We start from the raw sequence: 18,344 nt of genomic DNA, 5'->3' as shown, positions 1-18,344 counted from the left end.
AGGGAGGGGAAAGAAAAGAGTCCTATTAGAAGGGATGGAGTGACAAGCTCTACATAGGAGTCAGAGAATTTTTATAGTGAGCTAGATTTAAGTCATTCTTAAGGTAAAAACGAGAACAGAAGATAATCTACATCATCTTGCAAATAAGCTGTTTTTCACTTACATCTGCCTCTAAGGGTAGGCCTCATGCTCTCTAATCCTCTAAAGTTTCTAATCTTTGACCACATGACCAGGAGGCTCAACATTACTGATCACCACTTTCTGTCTTATTTTTTGCTCTAAATGACCACTAAGCTTACTGACAAGGCTGAACTTCCTCTGACCACCAATCATATAAGATGTCAAATTCTAATGATTATTTTCTCAGGACATCTTGTGGGATTTCTTATCCAGACACGCTAGGCTTTGATAGAAAAGAATCACTTCTGGACAAAATGTCACCAGGAATACTAAGCAATAATAAAGAAAGAGACCTCTTTTTGCATGATATCTTCTCATTCTCTCATTTTAAACCTTCTTATGATTGCCACAATTACGAGGGAAGAACAAAATTCCCAGCTATTTTAAAAAGCACCTGACCTTCATTTCAATCCTTACTACTGGTCTTTCAAACCTTTGATATTCATTGTTTCTCACCCACTCATATGTAAAGTATGCCAAAAATCATGAAAACAAAACAACACAAAACAAAAAAAAAATGGTATTTGGTGTTCAGAAGTTTGTTCTTAAACTAACCAAACTAACCAATATTACTTGGGCTAAATATTGGAAGTACATTTTACCTGTGTTCATTTGTTTGAATTGTTTGGAAAAATCATCTACTTACTTTTCATAGTTTTTATAGATATAGGACTAAACCAAACAGCAATCCTTTCTAACATGTGATCTTTTAAATTTCCTGAATGCATTTGTTTTCTGTGACTGTTACCTAGATTGTTTTAGCATGTTTTTTTTTCAGTATTAGGTAGTAATTTGTTTTCATGTAAAGCCTAGAATACACAGTTTCACAAGCCATATAGATACTACATAGCCCTTCTTTCATAAACTGTAAGTGGTCACCAAGAACCTAAGTTTCAAGCGAAAGATCTGTGAAATATCAGCCCAATACTGGTCACATCTCCAAAACAATGGACAACTGGTAAGTTCACTTTAATCCCTATCCTAAAATCTTGTTTTATTTCAACCTATGTTCCAAAATACTCAATTCTTAATTATTCTCTTGATTTTGTCTAGCATCATACAACACGTAACCGGTCTCTGAATGATTCTTCATTGAACAACACAAAATCCATGAATATTGAGCAGAGAGAGGACTCTCACCGATTGAAAGAAACTTTTGCTGACTTTTACTGAAGATTAGATTTTGTCCTCCTAAACACCTGGCAAAGGTAATGTCTCCATTTCACTAAGTACTCCTTAATTTGGAATTACAAAGGCAATTAGCTCTCTAATGGGTTAGAGCAACTGAGATGAGAGAGTAGGGGAGAAAATGCACTGCAGATGATGTCTGTTAATGCCAAGAAAAAAAAATGACTCTGAATAATTCTTGGTAAAAATCTTTCTTATAAATGTCTTTCCCTCTTTTTTTTTCATTTTTCAAAACTAGAGTGTGTCTAACTTTATTGCTCAGTATGTATGAGGAAAATCTAATTTGACACCTTATATGTAAAGATTGGCAGTCACGAACACATGGATCTCTACCCTATTATTGAGTATATCAGTAGACTTTACCTTCAGAAACTTCTGGATCATTGCTGAAGTACCTAAAAACTGAAGAGGAAAGGGAAAAAGATAGCTCCCAGCTTTATAAAAAAAACAGTTCATTAAAATAGAAAATAACCACTATAAGATTCAAACTGGGCAGGTATTGATAAAAGCTGAGATATAAAAGTGACAGCTGCAAGGTTGTTTATTGCAGTGAGAAAATAAAATTGCATGAACTTAAGGTGTATCAAAAGTAACAAAGAAAGGTTTGCTGTGCTTGCATTTCATTTAGAAAAGAAATATCTTTGGGCAACCAGAGCACTTAGTACTAGACCTAGTTTATAGCTGGTGCTCAATAAATGTTAGTTGAATCTCAATAGCCTGATTTAAAAATGACTCGAGTTGTTTAAAACTGCTGTAATAGTAACCAGTTTATAAAGCCAATGCAGTGTAACATCATAAAAATAACCCAGGCCCAGGTTTCCATCTTACTCTGACACTAGCTGAATAACCACAGGCAAGTCATTTTACCTCTTTTGGATTCTTCATTTGTAGAATAGGCATATAATATCTAATTTGCAGATTTAATAGGATAATGAAATGAGATTTTAAATGGTAGAATGCTTCTTAGTAAATTCAGATATTATTGTCGATATTCTTAATTAGAGAAAGAATTTTTATTTTCCTAATCTTTAGGGTTAAGGAATGAATCTGTATTTTATGGTATATATGGGCAGGAAAATGGTATACATTTCTCCAACAGTCAATTCTATTTGATTATCCATTGACTAAAATATCCAATAATATTCTGATTATTTTGTCCATCTTGTCCACTTAGAATTTGATAATACGTTCTAAAGATGATTGGGAACATTTTGACTGCCTCTCCTTCCTCGGGGTCAAAATGGCATGTTGATAGATTTGGGATAATTATGTTCTCTGCTGGTTTATGGTCATTAGGATAAACTGAAACACCATCAAGGCCATCTTAGTATATTCAGTAAGCTGAAACAATGAAATCTTGCATTACTTTCCTGAAGCGGGTTGTTTATATTAGCACATATTTACATGCATTGAAGATTCCATTGTGATGGCTTCCTTCCTTGAGCAAAATGCAATAGCTATCTTTGTGTACAAAGGAATTTCCCAAATGTGAAATAAATGTTGAAGGGCTTCAAATACAGTTATACAAAGGAATCAATCAAAAGAATAAGATTGAGTTTAAAAAAAAAGTTAAAAAGTTAAATACACAAATTCTATTTCATTCTAAAAAAGATGTGTAGATGAACCCATGATAGTTGTAAGGTGTTTTTTACATATCAGTAACTATCATCAATATCTGCATATCTAATAACCACCAACTTGATATCACACAAAATGAGCACGAAGTACATATTATAAAATTGATTTAAATCACAATATTCAATATTTTTAAAACATAAATATTCGTTCTATGAAAGTTTACATAGGCTTTTGCCATACCTTCAGTTTAGTTGACAATGAAGCAATGCAAAAATTAAAATAAAGAATACAAAGCTGTTATAAACCACCAAGAACACTAAAGGATTTGGACGTATTTGTAAAATAAATACTTAGATTTTTAAAAAGTGAAACCAAATAGTGTGAATGATTTTTAGGTTCCCCTGAAATTATGTCTTAGATTTTAAAATATTCTATGTCAGAAGTACAAAATTTTAAGTAATGGAAATATTTTTTAAACCACATAAGTTAATCATCTATATCAAAGCATTAGCTTTCTCATTTGTCAGCATTCTGATTTGGTTAATTTAAGTATTCATTCATCACAAAAACCTATGGCATAAAACAAGTCTCTTTGAATTATATGTTTTGTTCAGGAGGTTATTGGTTCATATAATTATTTCTGCTGCGGCAACTCAAGAAATAGAACTGTTATTAGTAAACTTCATTTGAAATACCTTATCACTGTTTCAAAGACATTTTATCACCTGATCTGTATGTATCAGTAAATCAAAGCTCATATATTTGTCTCACAACCTCAGCTCACAGAATGTTAAGTCAAGCTAATAAGCAGCATCGATCATACCCCACTGGATGAGGTAGTATGTATTACAGACACTCTCCCTGTAATCCATCCATTATATGGAACATCTGTTACAAATTATCCAACCTCCAGGACTGCTCTATTTAAGTGCTCCGAAAGAGCCCACTGTCTCCATTTCTCCAAATGAGTTAGATGGTGGCATCAAGCTCATTGTCACCATTTGACACAGTCATCTTTCAGTCTGTGCCAAGCTCTTAATGGTACATTGCATAATGGTATATGTCTTCTTACAGTTGTATAGCAAAAAATCCCCCGAGTATAAAACAATAGCCATCAAGATACCCCTAAGACAATTCTTTCTCCATTATTTCTCAGCCATTGGGAGATAAGTTAACCACTTAGAGAGTAATACTTATTCTTTTTTAAGTCTTTAGTAGCCTACTGATTTGCTCAGTTAGTTAAAATATGAAATTAATGACCTTAAATACCTGTTTGTCAACTTTTGTTCCTTTTCACAACCATGAAATATGTCCCTAGTCCCAATGGAAATCTTGTAGAACATGTTTTTGGTATGGAAAATCATGAAAGAAAACCTAAATAAATGAGAGTAAGTACAAATGTATACTTCAGAACAACAACAACAACAAAAACATAAAAGAAAGTCTCCTATTTCCAATTTACCCATAGTATTGTCAAAGATGCATATGTCTTAAGGAGAATGGGTTTATAAATGTATTCCCTAGTATGTCATTGGAAATAATAATTCCAAATTCACTTCATGGTATATTTGGGAAAATAAGCCACAAGGATATCTATAAATTATTCATAAGTGAATAGTGAGAGTGAACAAATTTAAAAGTCCATGCATTATTTTTTTAATCTTAAAATTTACATGGCAGAGTTGTAATGAATTACACATGATAAACTCAATATTGGATTTACACAGTTTTGCAGAAACATGGCACTTTGCAATTTTAGCATCCCATATGGTATTTCCTATAGGATTTCTTTAACTCATTTTTTCTTAGAATTTATTTAATATTTAGTTTAATAAATTAATTTCAGGATAGTATCTGGGTTGCTTGAGGTTTTTAATAAACAAGGTGATTATTTCTATTTGTTCTGGCAATTTGTACAATATACCCTCAAATATCTATTTTCCATTTCAGAAAGATCACCTTCGATGGATGGACAGTATTATTTTTCTATTGGAATATACACAGTGTGCACAACTTCAACTCATGTAAAGCTACATTAAACATTTATGCCTGCTTAACTACCTGCAATTGTCGGCTAATTTACCTTTCATCTGAATTTTGTGATAATTGACTGAGAAGTGTTTGTACTTTTCTATAAAGAAGCACAGAATTCTTTAAACATCTCAAACAGAGTGATATGGAGAGTCTCACATTGGTAATTAAATGCTTCAGTGAAAAATGGCACAAGTCATTTTAACTCGGGACCCACTCACTGGTCTGAACCAATCACTTAGCCCCATTTAACCGAAAGGAGATAGAGTTCTAATGACAAGCACACATTCACAAATTACACCTACCAGGATAAATTTCATGAAATTCCAATTTTATAAGACTGGTGTAGGGGAAAGGATAGTGTCATTTTGTTTTGTTTTGCTTTGTTTTCCTTACAACAGAAGTAGAAAAATCACCACACTCTCAATAAGATTGCAAGAAACTGGTATGCAGAACATTCTCAGAGACTACCACTGTCATTGAAACTACACTGACAACTTTGACTAAGCAGCACCAGTACAATAAGACAACATTGGAAAAGTGATTTATTGAATCATTGCAATTTACATTTGCTACGAAAATGTTATTGCAAAAGTTTTGCAGTTTTAGCATTAACATTGATCATTAACATTTTCAATTATTTAAATAGATTTTCCCCAATATCTTCCTATAGCCTCTGAGGGCTTCCATTCCACTTTTGCTCTATGGTTTTCAATAGCTTCTTTCCTTTGAATTTTCTCACGTGTTATCCAGAGTGGCTTCCCAACACACTCAGATAAAATCTAAAGTCATTCCCTTTGCCCTCAAATCCCTCTGTTATCTGGCACCTACTGACCTTTCCAACTTTATCACTCTCCTCTATCTTCTTTCTTCACTTTGCTTCAACCACACCAGAATCCTTTCTGTTTCACAAATGTGCCAAACTCATCAACACTTAGGAATTTTGTCGCTGAGGTTCTCTGCCTAGAAAACTTGCCCATAATATGTATGTGGCTAGCTGCTCCTTATCATCTGTTTTTCAGCTTCTCATTTAATGTTTCCTATCTTGCCTCCACGTGATCTTCATCCCACTTTATTTTCTTCATTGCATTTATTACTATCTGAAACTATCTCATTCATTTGTTCATTGACCTTCTTCTCTTCCCTAGAAAGTAATCCTAATCCCTAGAGTCTGGCACACAGTAGATATTTCCTCAATATTGTTAAGCAAATTATTAAATGTATGAATAAATGACTAATTCTTTTTCCCGAAGTGAATAATTACATTTTTAAAATCATATAAATAGAGAAGAATGGACAGTGTATGAAGTAGTAATTGAATGAACAATAATCATAGGCATTTAATATTAAATATAATGACATGTCAATAAGGCAGACACTGTGAAATAGGAGAAAAATCTGTATGGGAATGATGTGGTGGGATAGGGTTTTCAGAAGTTTCCTATAGTGGCAATCACAAAACAGTTCTTTGAAGCTTGGCACTCCCATCTCTATAAAGCATTTTTTCATGATTTCACCTATTTTTTTTTGCAACATACACACATACACTCATTTTCACAAGAAATATTGATTGAAATACTAAAAATCAAGTGCAAATAGCAAAGAAGGATTCATATGCTGGATTCTGGCTACCCATAGTATATGGGAAAGAAACTAAATAGAAGTGCTAAAGAAAAGGCTTACGTGTCCACTAAAGATTTTAGGTCCATGAGAAATTTTTGAACTATCAGTTGAAACATCACCCAGCTGACAGCCCAGCACCTTATCATCTTGCCTTATTTGCAACTGTAGGGGTCCAACCCGTGTCCTGGAAGCTCTGCCATGTATAGTTTAATCGTTACTTGGGACATGAACTTTCTGGCAGCAGCTTTAATTTACTGCAGTAGATGCATCCCCATATTTATTGAATCTTCCCCTGAATTTCACATGGACTCTGCTTAACCTGTATGGTCACCAATTAGGCTTAATTCAATTCCTACCTGGAATCTACCTACTCAATAGGTGGGCATAACTTCCTTGCCACCCATCATGCCAACTTTTAAACTCAGTCACCTCTGTTTCTGGTTATGAGCAAGTACACGACATAAACAATTTAATTGAACAATGTTGACTCAGCCCCTATAAAGTCATGTTTTTCATTTCATATAAGCTTTCAAAATCGTTAGCAATATTGCTGTTTGACTGTTGTTGATCACCCAATGACTATTCCTGATCTTTTCAACTCTCTTCAGGCTCCAAACTAGCATCTTCCTACTGCACTTATTTGTTATCATCAAAATTTATTTCAATTGAAATTAATTGCTTTAAGTTGAAAGGAAAACTTTTGAGATCTTCCTCCAGATTTTCCCTTTATTCTAACATTATTCTTCCAATTTATCCAACCATGAAATTCTGGAATAATGTTTCATTCCCACCCTTGACTCTTCCCCCATATTTAATGTGGTGGTCCACCTCCCATTTAAAAACATTTACTAGCCCTCCACTACCTACATAACAAAATTCAAACTCGTCCTCGTGTTCAAGGTCTTCCATCCACCTTCTTTTCTCCACTTTTACAGACTTCTGCTATTTTGATCAAACTTAAACTACTTTCCCTCTCTTCAAAAACACCTTGAATTTTCCAGTATTTTAGCATATTTGTTTACTTATCCTTTTATCACCAAATATTAATAATAATAATAATAATAATAATAATAATAATGAAGTCATCTGTTCCATCTTAAGAACTAGCCCAGAGGAACTATCTTCTTAGAGTCTTCACTTAAAAAAAAAAATCCTTCCAACCTCAGTATCTAAAGAACTTTCTGTGACATAGAGATGTGAAGTACAGTCCTAACTCATTTTGGCTGGACAATGGCAAGGGCTGCATGAGAACTGGGTCTTGTGGTACCCAAGCAGCCTTCATCACTCAAAACTGTCAAGTTTAGGTTTTTGGCTTGTTTTCACATGCTAACATCTCCAAACCTTTCAGCCTTCTTTTTTTTTTTTTTAAGTCAATGTGGCAATGAGAAACACACAGAATATTCAATTATAGGTTTATAAAATGGGTTTTTCAATTTCGCTCTAAAATTCTCTGATTTTCTTTTTTCTTTTAAAGATGTTATTTATTTATTTATTTGAGAGAAAGAGAGTGTGCTAACAAGTTGGAGGAGGGTCAGAGGGAGACAGAGAAGCAGACTCTCCACTGGGCGGGGAGCCCTATGTGGGACTCAATCCCAGGACCTTGAGATCATCCACTTAACTGACTGAGCCACCCAGGTGCCCCTGATTTTCAGTACTTTGCTGAACTTTGTTGTCATAGGAATACATTGTCTAAAATAATGCAGCCTTAATAAGCTCCAAGTGTATATCCAAAACTGATCATTCCATTATCCTAGAGGTGAATTTTTAAATCACTTTCATAATTTCATTGCATTATGTGTTTACCTATCTGTCTGTTTGCTTCTAGTTGGCCAGCTGTTCTGTCAGTTTTCCCAAATGACTTGTTTTTTCCAATTCCAAGGGGTTTATTTGATAATTAGATATTGTCGAAGATCCTTTTTTCAGGTTATTTATGCTAGTATAACCAGTCTTTGCATAGGTAAGGAATTACTCCAGTGTTAATCTTTTGCAAACCAAAGGAGTTTCAGTTATCCTTTGTCTCTTAGGATGCTTCCAGTTTCAAATATTATGAAAACTAACTCAAATTGGATGAAACAGTAAGGAAATTTATTGGCTCTCATGACAGGAAGCTAAAGCAGATTTTTAAATTGATTAATCCTGGGTCTTAAGTTTTTTTTCCAAAGACCCAGGTTGATTCCATCTCTCCACTGTTGTCTATAATGTTGGCCTTACCCTAAAGCTCATGGTAGTCATAGGTTGACTGCCAAGAATAGTAGAGGCTAAGTACTTTCTTGTTACTATACAGCAAGTGAAAGAACTAGCATATCTCTACAAGTGTCCATCCCTTCATCTGGTTTTGCCAGTCTAGACCATGAACCGCATCCAACATAAGAAGATTGCCATGATCTGATTGGCTTAGACCAAGCTTCCTGAATCAATCATGACAGGGGCAGGTGAGATTGCCAAAACAGGCATAAACTAATCAGGGCCACCCATAGAATAGGGGTTAATTCCTTACATCACATTGCGACAGGTGGAGTGAATATTAGGGAGTAAGCCACAAAGTCCACTTCATTTCTATCACATATTTCTACCTCCAAATTCATTTTCAGTCAATAGAAAAGTTTGCCTCTGCTCAAAATTATTTTTAATGCTCTGAAACTTACATTTTCTATGTCTGTGCTGAATTATGTGAAGTAGTGTTGAGTAGTAATAAATAGGACAGAGTTAAATCTCTGATACATATCATAAAATTAAGAATAACAATTGAACCCCAGGTTCATCATTGGGGTGTTGTGTGACCTTGAATGAGTCACCTGAACTTTCTGAGATTCAGTCTTCTCATTTGTGGAAAGGAGGATGTTAATACCTGATTTACTGTAAAGATTAGAAAGAAAATACATAACATTTAGCACAATGCCTTCTACTTGATAGACATTGAGGTAGACATTGAGTCATCATTTCACTATTTGTTTTCCATTTTCCACTATCAGCTCTGCAGAAGATATTGCTTGTTGAAACTGCCAGTAAGATTAGTACATTTTTCCAAATTATTTTCATATCTATCTTTTTATTTTGATAGAACCAAATGTGGTGCATAGGTTCTGATTTTTATTGGTAAAAAATGAAGCATAGTGAGATCATATGACATTGTCAAAGTTACCAAGCTATTGAGAGGTCCAACCAGTGCTGGTATATAACTATTTACAAAGTAATTTTTAATTACATTACCCTATGTAATCCTCACAATAATGATAACATTGATATTATCCACTTTATAAAATGTAAAGAAATTGAGGCTTAATGAGGTTCAGAAATTTGGCCTAGTTTCAGAAACTTATACAGAGGGGCGCCTGGGTGGCACAGCGGTTAAGCGTCTGCCTTCGGCTCAGGGCGTGATCCCGGCATTATGGGATCGAGCCCCACATCAGGCTCTTCCGCTATGAGCCTGCTTCTTCCTCTCCCACTCCCCCTGCTTGTGTTCCCTCTCTCGCTGGCTGTCTCTATCTCTATCGAATAAATAAATAAATAAAATCTTTAAAAAAAAAAAAAGAAAAGAAACTTATACAGAGCTCTTACATAAAGATTCAGAACTGGAATAATATTCTTCAGATTCTTTATCCAACTCTCATTTCTTTTCTTGCAATATAGGGTGCATAAAAATTTCCTAAGCATTTTAGGGGCAGCTGGGTGGCTTGGTCAGTTAAGTGTCTGCCTTCAGTTCAGGTCATGATCCCAGGGTCCTGGGATGGAGTCTTGCATTGGGCTCCCTGAGCAGGGAGCCTGTTTCTCCCTCTCCCTCGGCCCCTCCCACCATCTGCCCTCCCCCTGCTCTCTCTGTTCTGTTTCTTTCTCTCTCAAATAAATAAATAAATAAATAAATAAATAAATCTTTAAAAAAATTCCTAGGCATTTTATATAAAATGCAATTCTGAGGCTCTAGGTCACAGAAATTGGAATTTAGTAGCTATTGAGTAAAAAAAGTAAAACTTGAGCAGAGATTTCAAATATGAAGACTAGGTGTTAAATGGTCAAAATGAGGAGAGACAAAAATCACACTGAGGGACCCATTACAGAGATGACAGATGATGATAATGATGATAATAATAATAATAATAATGATAGAATAAATGGTGAGCTTTACCAATTAATTAAGAACAAAACTGCTTTTGAAAAAAATTATTAGAAATGTTTATCATTCATTTCCATCCTGTCCACCGCTGGTAAAATAGAGTTGGTTATTCTCATAGGACTAAGAACAGTGGGAAAGGGTCATTTAAATCAAGTTGGTAAATATTAAAGAAATCTAAAAGCACCCTCTAGATGTCATGAAGAACACGATTATAAGGAAGTATCTGAGGAAAAAAATAAAGAAGGAAAGATGCAATACTATATGAAGTTGGACGTTGCCATCCCAGTATGTCACGAGCATGTCAGGACACATCTTGTATAAAAATATAATATCAATAAAATCATACTTCCTAAACAGGGCATGCCATAAGTCTTCATAATTCTATTCTAAAGATGAAGACCTCAGCAACCAGTTATTAATAGGTATGAATATGTAATGTGCTACAGAAAATCTATTCACATTATTGACTTTTTTTTACGTTTATTTTTTATTATTTTTTTATCCGAGTTCAGTTGAAACACAATGTTATATTAGTTACAGGTATACAACAGACTGATTCAACAAGTTTATATGTTATGCTATGGTCATCAAAAGTATAGCTACATCTTTCTATTACACCTTTGACTATATATTCCTGATACTATATCTTTTATTACCATCACTTATTCATTCCATAACTGGAAGCCTGTATCTCCCACTCCCCTTCACCTGTTTTGCCCATGCCACCACCTCCTCCTTTGACCATCAGTTCTGTGTATTTATAGGTCTGATTCTGCTTCTTGTTTCTTTATTCATTTGTTTTTGTTTTTTATTCCACATATAAGTGAAATCATATGGTACTTGACTTCCCTGTCTGACTTATTTCACTTACTGTAATACCCTTTAGGCCCATCCATGCTGTAGCAAATGGCAAGATCTCATCCTTTCTCAGCCATAGCTGAGTAATATTCCTTTGTGAGTGTGTGTGTGTGTGTGTGTGTGTATCACATATTCTTTATCCACTCATTTATTGACAAACATTTGTGTTGCTACCATATCTTGGCTATTGTATACATGCTGCAATAAACACAGGGGTGCATAAACCTTTTTGAGTTAGTGTTATCATTTTCTTTGGGTAAATACCCTGTGCTGGAATTACTGGATCATATGGTATTTCTGTTTTTAATTTTTTGAGGAATCTCCATACTTTTTTCCACGGTGGCTGCACCAATTTGCATTCCCACTAACAGTGCAAGTGGGTTCCTGTTTCTCCACATCCTCACCAACACTATTTTTTTTAATCTTTTTGATTTTAGCCATTCTGACAGATGTAAAGTGATTTGCATTTGTATTTGCATTTCCCTGATGATTAGTGATGTTGAGCATCTTTTCATGAGTCTGTTGGCCATTTGTATGTCTTCTTTGGAAAAATGTCTATTCAGGGCCTCTGCCCATTTTTAATCAGACTATTATTTTTTAGGTGTTGAATTGTGTAAGTTCTTTATATATTTTGGATATTAACCCTTTATTGAATATATCATTTACAAATATTTTCTCCCATTCAGTATGTTGTCTTTTTATTTTGTTGACAGTTTCCTTTGCTGTGCAAAAGCTTTTTATTTTGGTGTCTACTTGTTTTCCTTGACTTAGGAAACATATTTGGAAACATGTTGTCATGGTTGATGTCAAAGAAATTACTTCCTATGTTATCTTCTAGGAGTTTTATAGTTTCAGGTCTCACACTGAGGTCTTTAATTCATTTTGAGGTTATTTTTGTATATAGTGTAAGAGAGTTGTGCAGTTTCATTCTTTTTTTTTAATAAAACACTTAGGCTGGTCATGGGTAGTAAGGAGGGCATGTATGGCATGGTGCACTGGGTGTTATACGCAATTAATGAATCATGGAACTTTACATCAAAAACCAGGGATGTACTGTATGGTGACTAACATAACATAATAAAAAATACTATTATAAAAAAAATAAAAATAAAACACTTCAAGAATTTGCATAAATGACTTGCACAGGGGCCATGCTAATCTTCTCTGTATCATTCCAGCTTTAGTACATGCTGCCAAAGGGAACACCACTATCATTGTTTTGCATATAGTTGTCCAGTTTTCCCAATACCATTTATTGAAAAGACTGTCTGTTCTCCATTGTATATTCTTGTTATAGATTAGTTGGCTAGATAGGCATGGGTTTGTTTCTGGACTCCCTATTCCCTTCCATCGATCCATGTGTCTGTTTTCATACTGATACCATACTCTTTTGATTACTACAGCAGTGTAGCCTACCAAAATCTGAGAATGTGATACCTCCAGCTTTGTTCTTCTTTCTCAAGATTTCTTTTGCTATTTGGGTTCTTTTGGGGTTTTATACAAAGTTTAGTATTATTTGCTCTACTTCTGTAAAAAATGCTATTGGTATTTAATAGAGATTACATTGAATATGGAAATTGCTTTGAGTAGTTTGGATATTTTAACAATATTAATTCTTTCAATCCATGAGCATGGTGTATCTTTCCATTTGTCTTTGTTGTCTCCAATTTCTTTCATCAGTGTTTTATAGTTTTCAGTATACAGGTCATTCATTCATCTCCTTGGTTAACTTTTTTCCTAGGTATTTTATTCTTTTGAGTGCAACGTAAATGGGATTGTTTTCTTATTTTCTCTTTCTGCTACTTCATTATTAGTGTATAGAAATTCAATAGATTTCTGGGTATAATTATGTATCTTGCAAACTTAATGAATTCATTTATTAATTCTAATAGTTTTTTGGTGAAGTCTTCAGAGTTTTATGAATAGTATTATGTCATCTACAAATAGTGACAGTTTAACTTCCTCATGAATATGGATGCATTTTATTTCTTTCTGATGTCTGATTTGCTATGGCTAGGACTTCCAGTACCATGTTGAATGAAAGTGGTGAGATTGGACATCCTTATCTTGCTCCTAATCTTAAAGATAAAGCTTTCAGTTTTTCACCATTGAGTATAGTGTTAGTTGTGGGTTTTTCACTTACGGCCTTTGTTATGTTGAGTTATATTCCCTCTAAACCCATTTTGTTAAGAGGATTGAACTATTACTTTTTAATGAAAAGTTTTGTTGTTACTTATATATGGGCTTTTAAATTGGGTCTATGCAAAACGGTCCTTTGTTTTGAATGGTTCATTACATGTAATTAAACTACATGATAAAAATTAAAAATATCCCAGGGGCGCCTGGGTGGCTCAGTCAGTTAATTGTCCAACTCTTGATTTTGGCTCAGGTCATGATCTCAGGGTCCTGAGATCAAGCCTTGTGTCGGTTTAATCTCTGCTTGAGATTCTTTCCCTCTGCCCTTCCCCCTAAAGTAAATAACTAATTCTTTTTAAAAAAAAATTTAATTTACTCTTTGTGGCCTGAGTTATTGAGTTTATTTCTTTGCATTAATCTAATCTTTTAGACAGTAGCTAAATCTCATCCTTACTTGGTTAGAAAGCCATGTTCAGGACTTTGTTTCCATGAATGATTGTCTTTTTCTGCAGCATAGTCCTACATGTGTTTAGAAGTAAGAGGTGTTTGTTCCCAAGCAATATTTATGGGATTAAAAATAGAATCAATTTAAAATAACATGGCATATTTGGTATCAACATTTTTTTTAAGTTTTAAACAACGTGAGGCAAAGACCTGTTTAATGTTTTAAATCCCAACAAGTTTAATTTTTCACTTAAAACTTCTGTATGAAAAAAAAAATTACATGAAAGTCCCCAAAATCAAATAAAGTGAAACGATGTGAACCTACATAAAATGTAAAAATTAGCATGTAACAATAGGGATTTTTGTTGAATCAGTAGATGTCAGATTCAGGCAGAGAAAGTGATGATATCTAGCTGAAAAAGGGCCAGAGGAGTTGGTTGGCATGGGGAGTCACTTGCAGTATTAGGAGGATTTTTAAGGAATTTTTCTTCAAGAAGGGTTGGACAATCATACAGCAAGAACTGGCTGGCTCCACCAGTTGTTGTCTACAAGGAGAATGGATCATGATATCACAAGAAGTCAGTACACAATTTCCTATTTATTACCACATTAGTTTGTTATAATTTGTTTTGAACAGGAAATATCACTCCACATGTTTTGTCAAGACTAAAGCCAGACTCTGGTTCAACACTTTTCCCCCCAAAGCAGGAGGACTCTTTTGGTTTGTTTTTGTTTTTGTTTTAATTGAGGAGTTTTCCTGTTTCAATTACTTCTTCCTCAGCTGAAAAAAAACATGGTTGAACTAGACGACTGCTGTTATTTTAAAAATTCCAAGGTTCTCTAACATTGATTAACTATCACATGAAGTCTTAGGTCCTTGTTTCATGTACCCAGGCTAACAATAACAGCTTTAGAGGTTACAAGGAGACTTATATTTTATTTGCTTTTCAGCTTTAAAAGTCAATGTCTTCTCAAAAGAAGAAAATTTTCTAACTGAACATTAGATCAATAAAATGAGTTGATCTGATAGCAATCTAATATCAATTCTAAGAGCCCTTGATTGAGAGTAAATTAAATTCATGAGAACATGGCTTCTGCCAGGGGCCTTTGTGTTTTGTCATTTGCTCAGCAGTCCTCACCAAGAAGAAATGAAGAGACTGTGTCCATTTTTCTAAATTAACTATTTCCAAATGAAATATTTATTTTAGGGGCGCCTGGGTAGCACAGTTGTTAAGCATCTGCCTTCGGCTCAGGGCGTGATCCTGGTGTTCCGGGATCGAGTCCCACATCGGGCTCCTCCACTGGGAGCCTGCTTCTTCCTCTCCCACTCCCCCTGCTGTGTTCCCTCTCTCGCTGGCTGTCTCTCTGTCACATAAATAAATAAAATCTTAAAAAAAAAAGAAATATTTATTTTAGTGACTCTATGTAATGGCACTGTTGTGGGGTGAGGGGGGTCTGAAGGGGACTTTCCAGATTCCTTCCCATCTGATATGGACTCATTACAGCTAAGTGTAAAGTTAATAAAGATTTCTGCTAAATGAGAGGCATCTGTATAATATTCAGACACTAGCTACTATAACACATTTGTTATCTGTGAGATATTTATCTCTTATTGATCTATTTTCAAATATGTCTAATGTAAATTAGCTACAGCCTTTAAAGAGAGAATTTACTCCCTGATTTAAAAAAAAAGGCAAAAAATGGCAAAAATATAACCATCATTAACAGGCCTTAAAAACAAAGTTATTGATTGTATTAATGTAATATTAATGTATTTCACTCCTAAATATAGACAGGAAAATAACTAAAGCCAGCATTCAGTCTATAATGTCTAAAAATGTATATGTCTCTATAAGTGAGCATTGATAAGCCAATACTAATATAATAAGTAATAATAATTAATAATAATAATAATTAATCTGTAATTCACATCATTAATTTTTCAGAATATTTTTACAGGAATATATTCATAGAAATCTTTGGATTTATAAGGATTTAGAAAAATTATCTGTCCACAGGCTTTAATAACTTATTAAATCCTATGAAAAGACTTACTTGCTTTATTCATGGAGCTATTCTGTCAATTTTATTACCATCCTACTCAACTTGCCTGAAAAAAGCTGATAAATATATATATTTTTTTCAAATGCATTTTAATTAAAACAAAGAGTTATTTTGTTGGAACTTTGTCTTATATGATAATTACTCTATTTTAAAATATCCTTTTATTTGTTAATTGTTACACAATATTCCAAATTCAAAACAACTCTTCTCTCCTTTCTTACCTTCTTTTTTCCTTCTTATCCCTTCTTTCTTTCATCTCTCCTTCTACAAACATTTATCGAGGGCCTAATATATATATATATATACTACGTTGAATATTCAGACAAGTGGAAATTATAGAAAAATAATTATAGACAACTTAACAAGAGCTATAATGAGATGTAAAATATACCCCCCAAACACTTGAACATAACATTATCATTACCTGGCATTTGTTTTCTGTAAAAGATCTGTCTCTGCCACAAGATTTTAACACATCTGGAGCTGGAACCTGATCTTGTTCTCCTATAAATCATTTCCCCCACTCATCTCTCACCACTCAGCACATTGCTTTATGCATAATGGGCCTCCAGTAAATGTTTGGTTGAATAGAATATACTTACAATAGTACATACATACAATACGGAGGCTTTCTTTAAAATAATGACTTCAAAAAATAATTTTAGATGCTTATTGTGCAGAATTGAAAAATTCAAACAAGTAAAGAATAAAATTTAAATCATCTACATCCTCATTTCCAAGCAATAATAACCACCATGTATACTTCAATGCATTTCTTTCTGGTCTTTTCCTTTATGTATTTGTGAAGTAACTATACATATATATTTATATATAATTTTATATTCTTTTTTTTTTTTTTTAGATTTTATTTATTTATTCAACAGAGATAGAGACAGCCAGCAAGAGAGGGAACACAAGCAGGGGGAGTGGGAGAGGAAGAAGCAGGCTCATAGCGGAGGAGCCTGATGTGGGGCTCGATCCCAGAACGCCGGGATCACGCCCTGAGCCCAAGGCAGACGCTTAACCACTGTGCCACCCAGGCGCCCCAATATATAATTTTATATTCTAATTTTTTCACTTATTATATTGTGAATATTTCCCACATAGTAAATGATCCTAAAGATTAGTCAGTTTAATGGCTGCCTAATATTTTATCATTAAATTTTATGATTTAAACATTACGTGATCATTGGACAATTACTTATTTACAATGGTTTGTAATTAGAAATAATTGCACAGCCACAGTCAGTGTCCTAAATACATGAATCTTGCTCACTCTCACTGATTATTTTGCTAAGGGCTATACTTGAGAAAATGCCACATATAGAGAAAAGTACTTTGATATTTATTAATTATGTTGTAAATTCCTTTTTGTTCTAGCTGAAGTTTTTTAAAAATTTCAGAATAATTATTATCCATTGTTAAAAGAAACATGCCTTTCTTTAAGAAAACTAATTTAAACATTTTATAGACCATTAATACTCAGAAAGGCAAATTATTTTAAGGTAACAAGTAGTTATTTTCCACTAGTTATTTCCTATCATGTCTCACACATAGGTGGTTGTTAATGCTTTTTGAAGAGGCAAATAGAAGAGATGGAATGGAACAGAATAAAGGGAACAATATAGAAGAGCTTAATAAATGAATTATGTTAGTAGCTATACCTATTTGAATGCATTAGCAAAGTTTTATGTATTTTTTTTGTAGAATTTTAAACAGCCTCCTAACAAATTCTCTATCTATGAACAAACTTTCAAATCAAACTATTTTGAAGTCTGTTCCAGTTACCTGTTGCTGCTCCAAAACTTAGTGGCTTAAAACATCAATCTATTATTTGCCCTCATGATTTTGGCAGATGACAGGCACAGTCAGGTAATTGGGATCTCTCATGCACATGAGTCCCATGGTGGCTGAAGCTGGAGTTATTTGAAGGCTTCATCACTTACATGTCTGGTGCCTAGGCTGGGATGCCTGGAATAGCTGGGAGCAAGTTGGCTCTAGCTTTCCCCCCAAGCTTCTCCAAATGGATAGCTTGGACTTTCTTACAAAATTGTAGTCTCAGTTTAATTAGATTTCTAACTAGGCATAAGCATTTCCACATAAGCATTCAAAAGACCTGGGTTAAAACTGC

General features: G+C 34.0%; 1 protein-coding gene and 1 non-coding gene across 2 annotated transcripts in view; one reads left to right on the top strand and one right to left on the bottom strand.

The window, feature by feature from the left end:
• The window catches only part of CNTN5 (contactin 5), a gene marked incomplete at its 5' end in the record, with an annotated part of 603,858 nt that overhangs the window by 481,020 nt on the left and 104,494 nt on the right, over positions 1-18,344 (top strand). The window lies entirely within an intron of this gene.
• LOC121102986 lies at positions 12,671-12,773 on the bottom strand. Its single transcript, XR_005835138.1, has one exon. It is a non-coding gene; the product is annotated as a U6 spliceosomal RNA (small nuclear RNA).

Source organism: Ursus maritimus, unplaced genomic scaffold, assembly GCF_017311325.1.
Source record: "Ursus maritimus isolate PB19 unplaced genomic scaffold, ASM1731132v1 scaffold_16, whole genome shotgun sequence".
Classification (NCBI taxonomy): Eukaryota; Metazoa; Chordata; class Mammalia; order Carnivora; family Ursidae; genus Ursus; species Ursus maritimus.
Note: the sequence above shows the minus strand (reverse complement) of the source record. Positions and strands in the feature narration are given on the sequence as shown.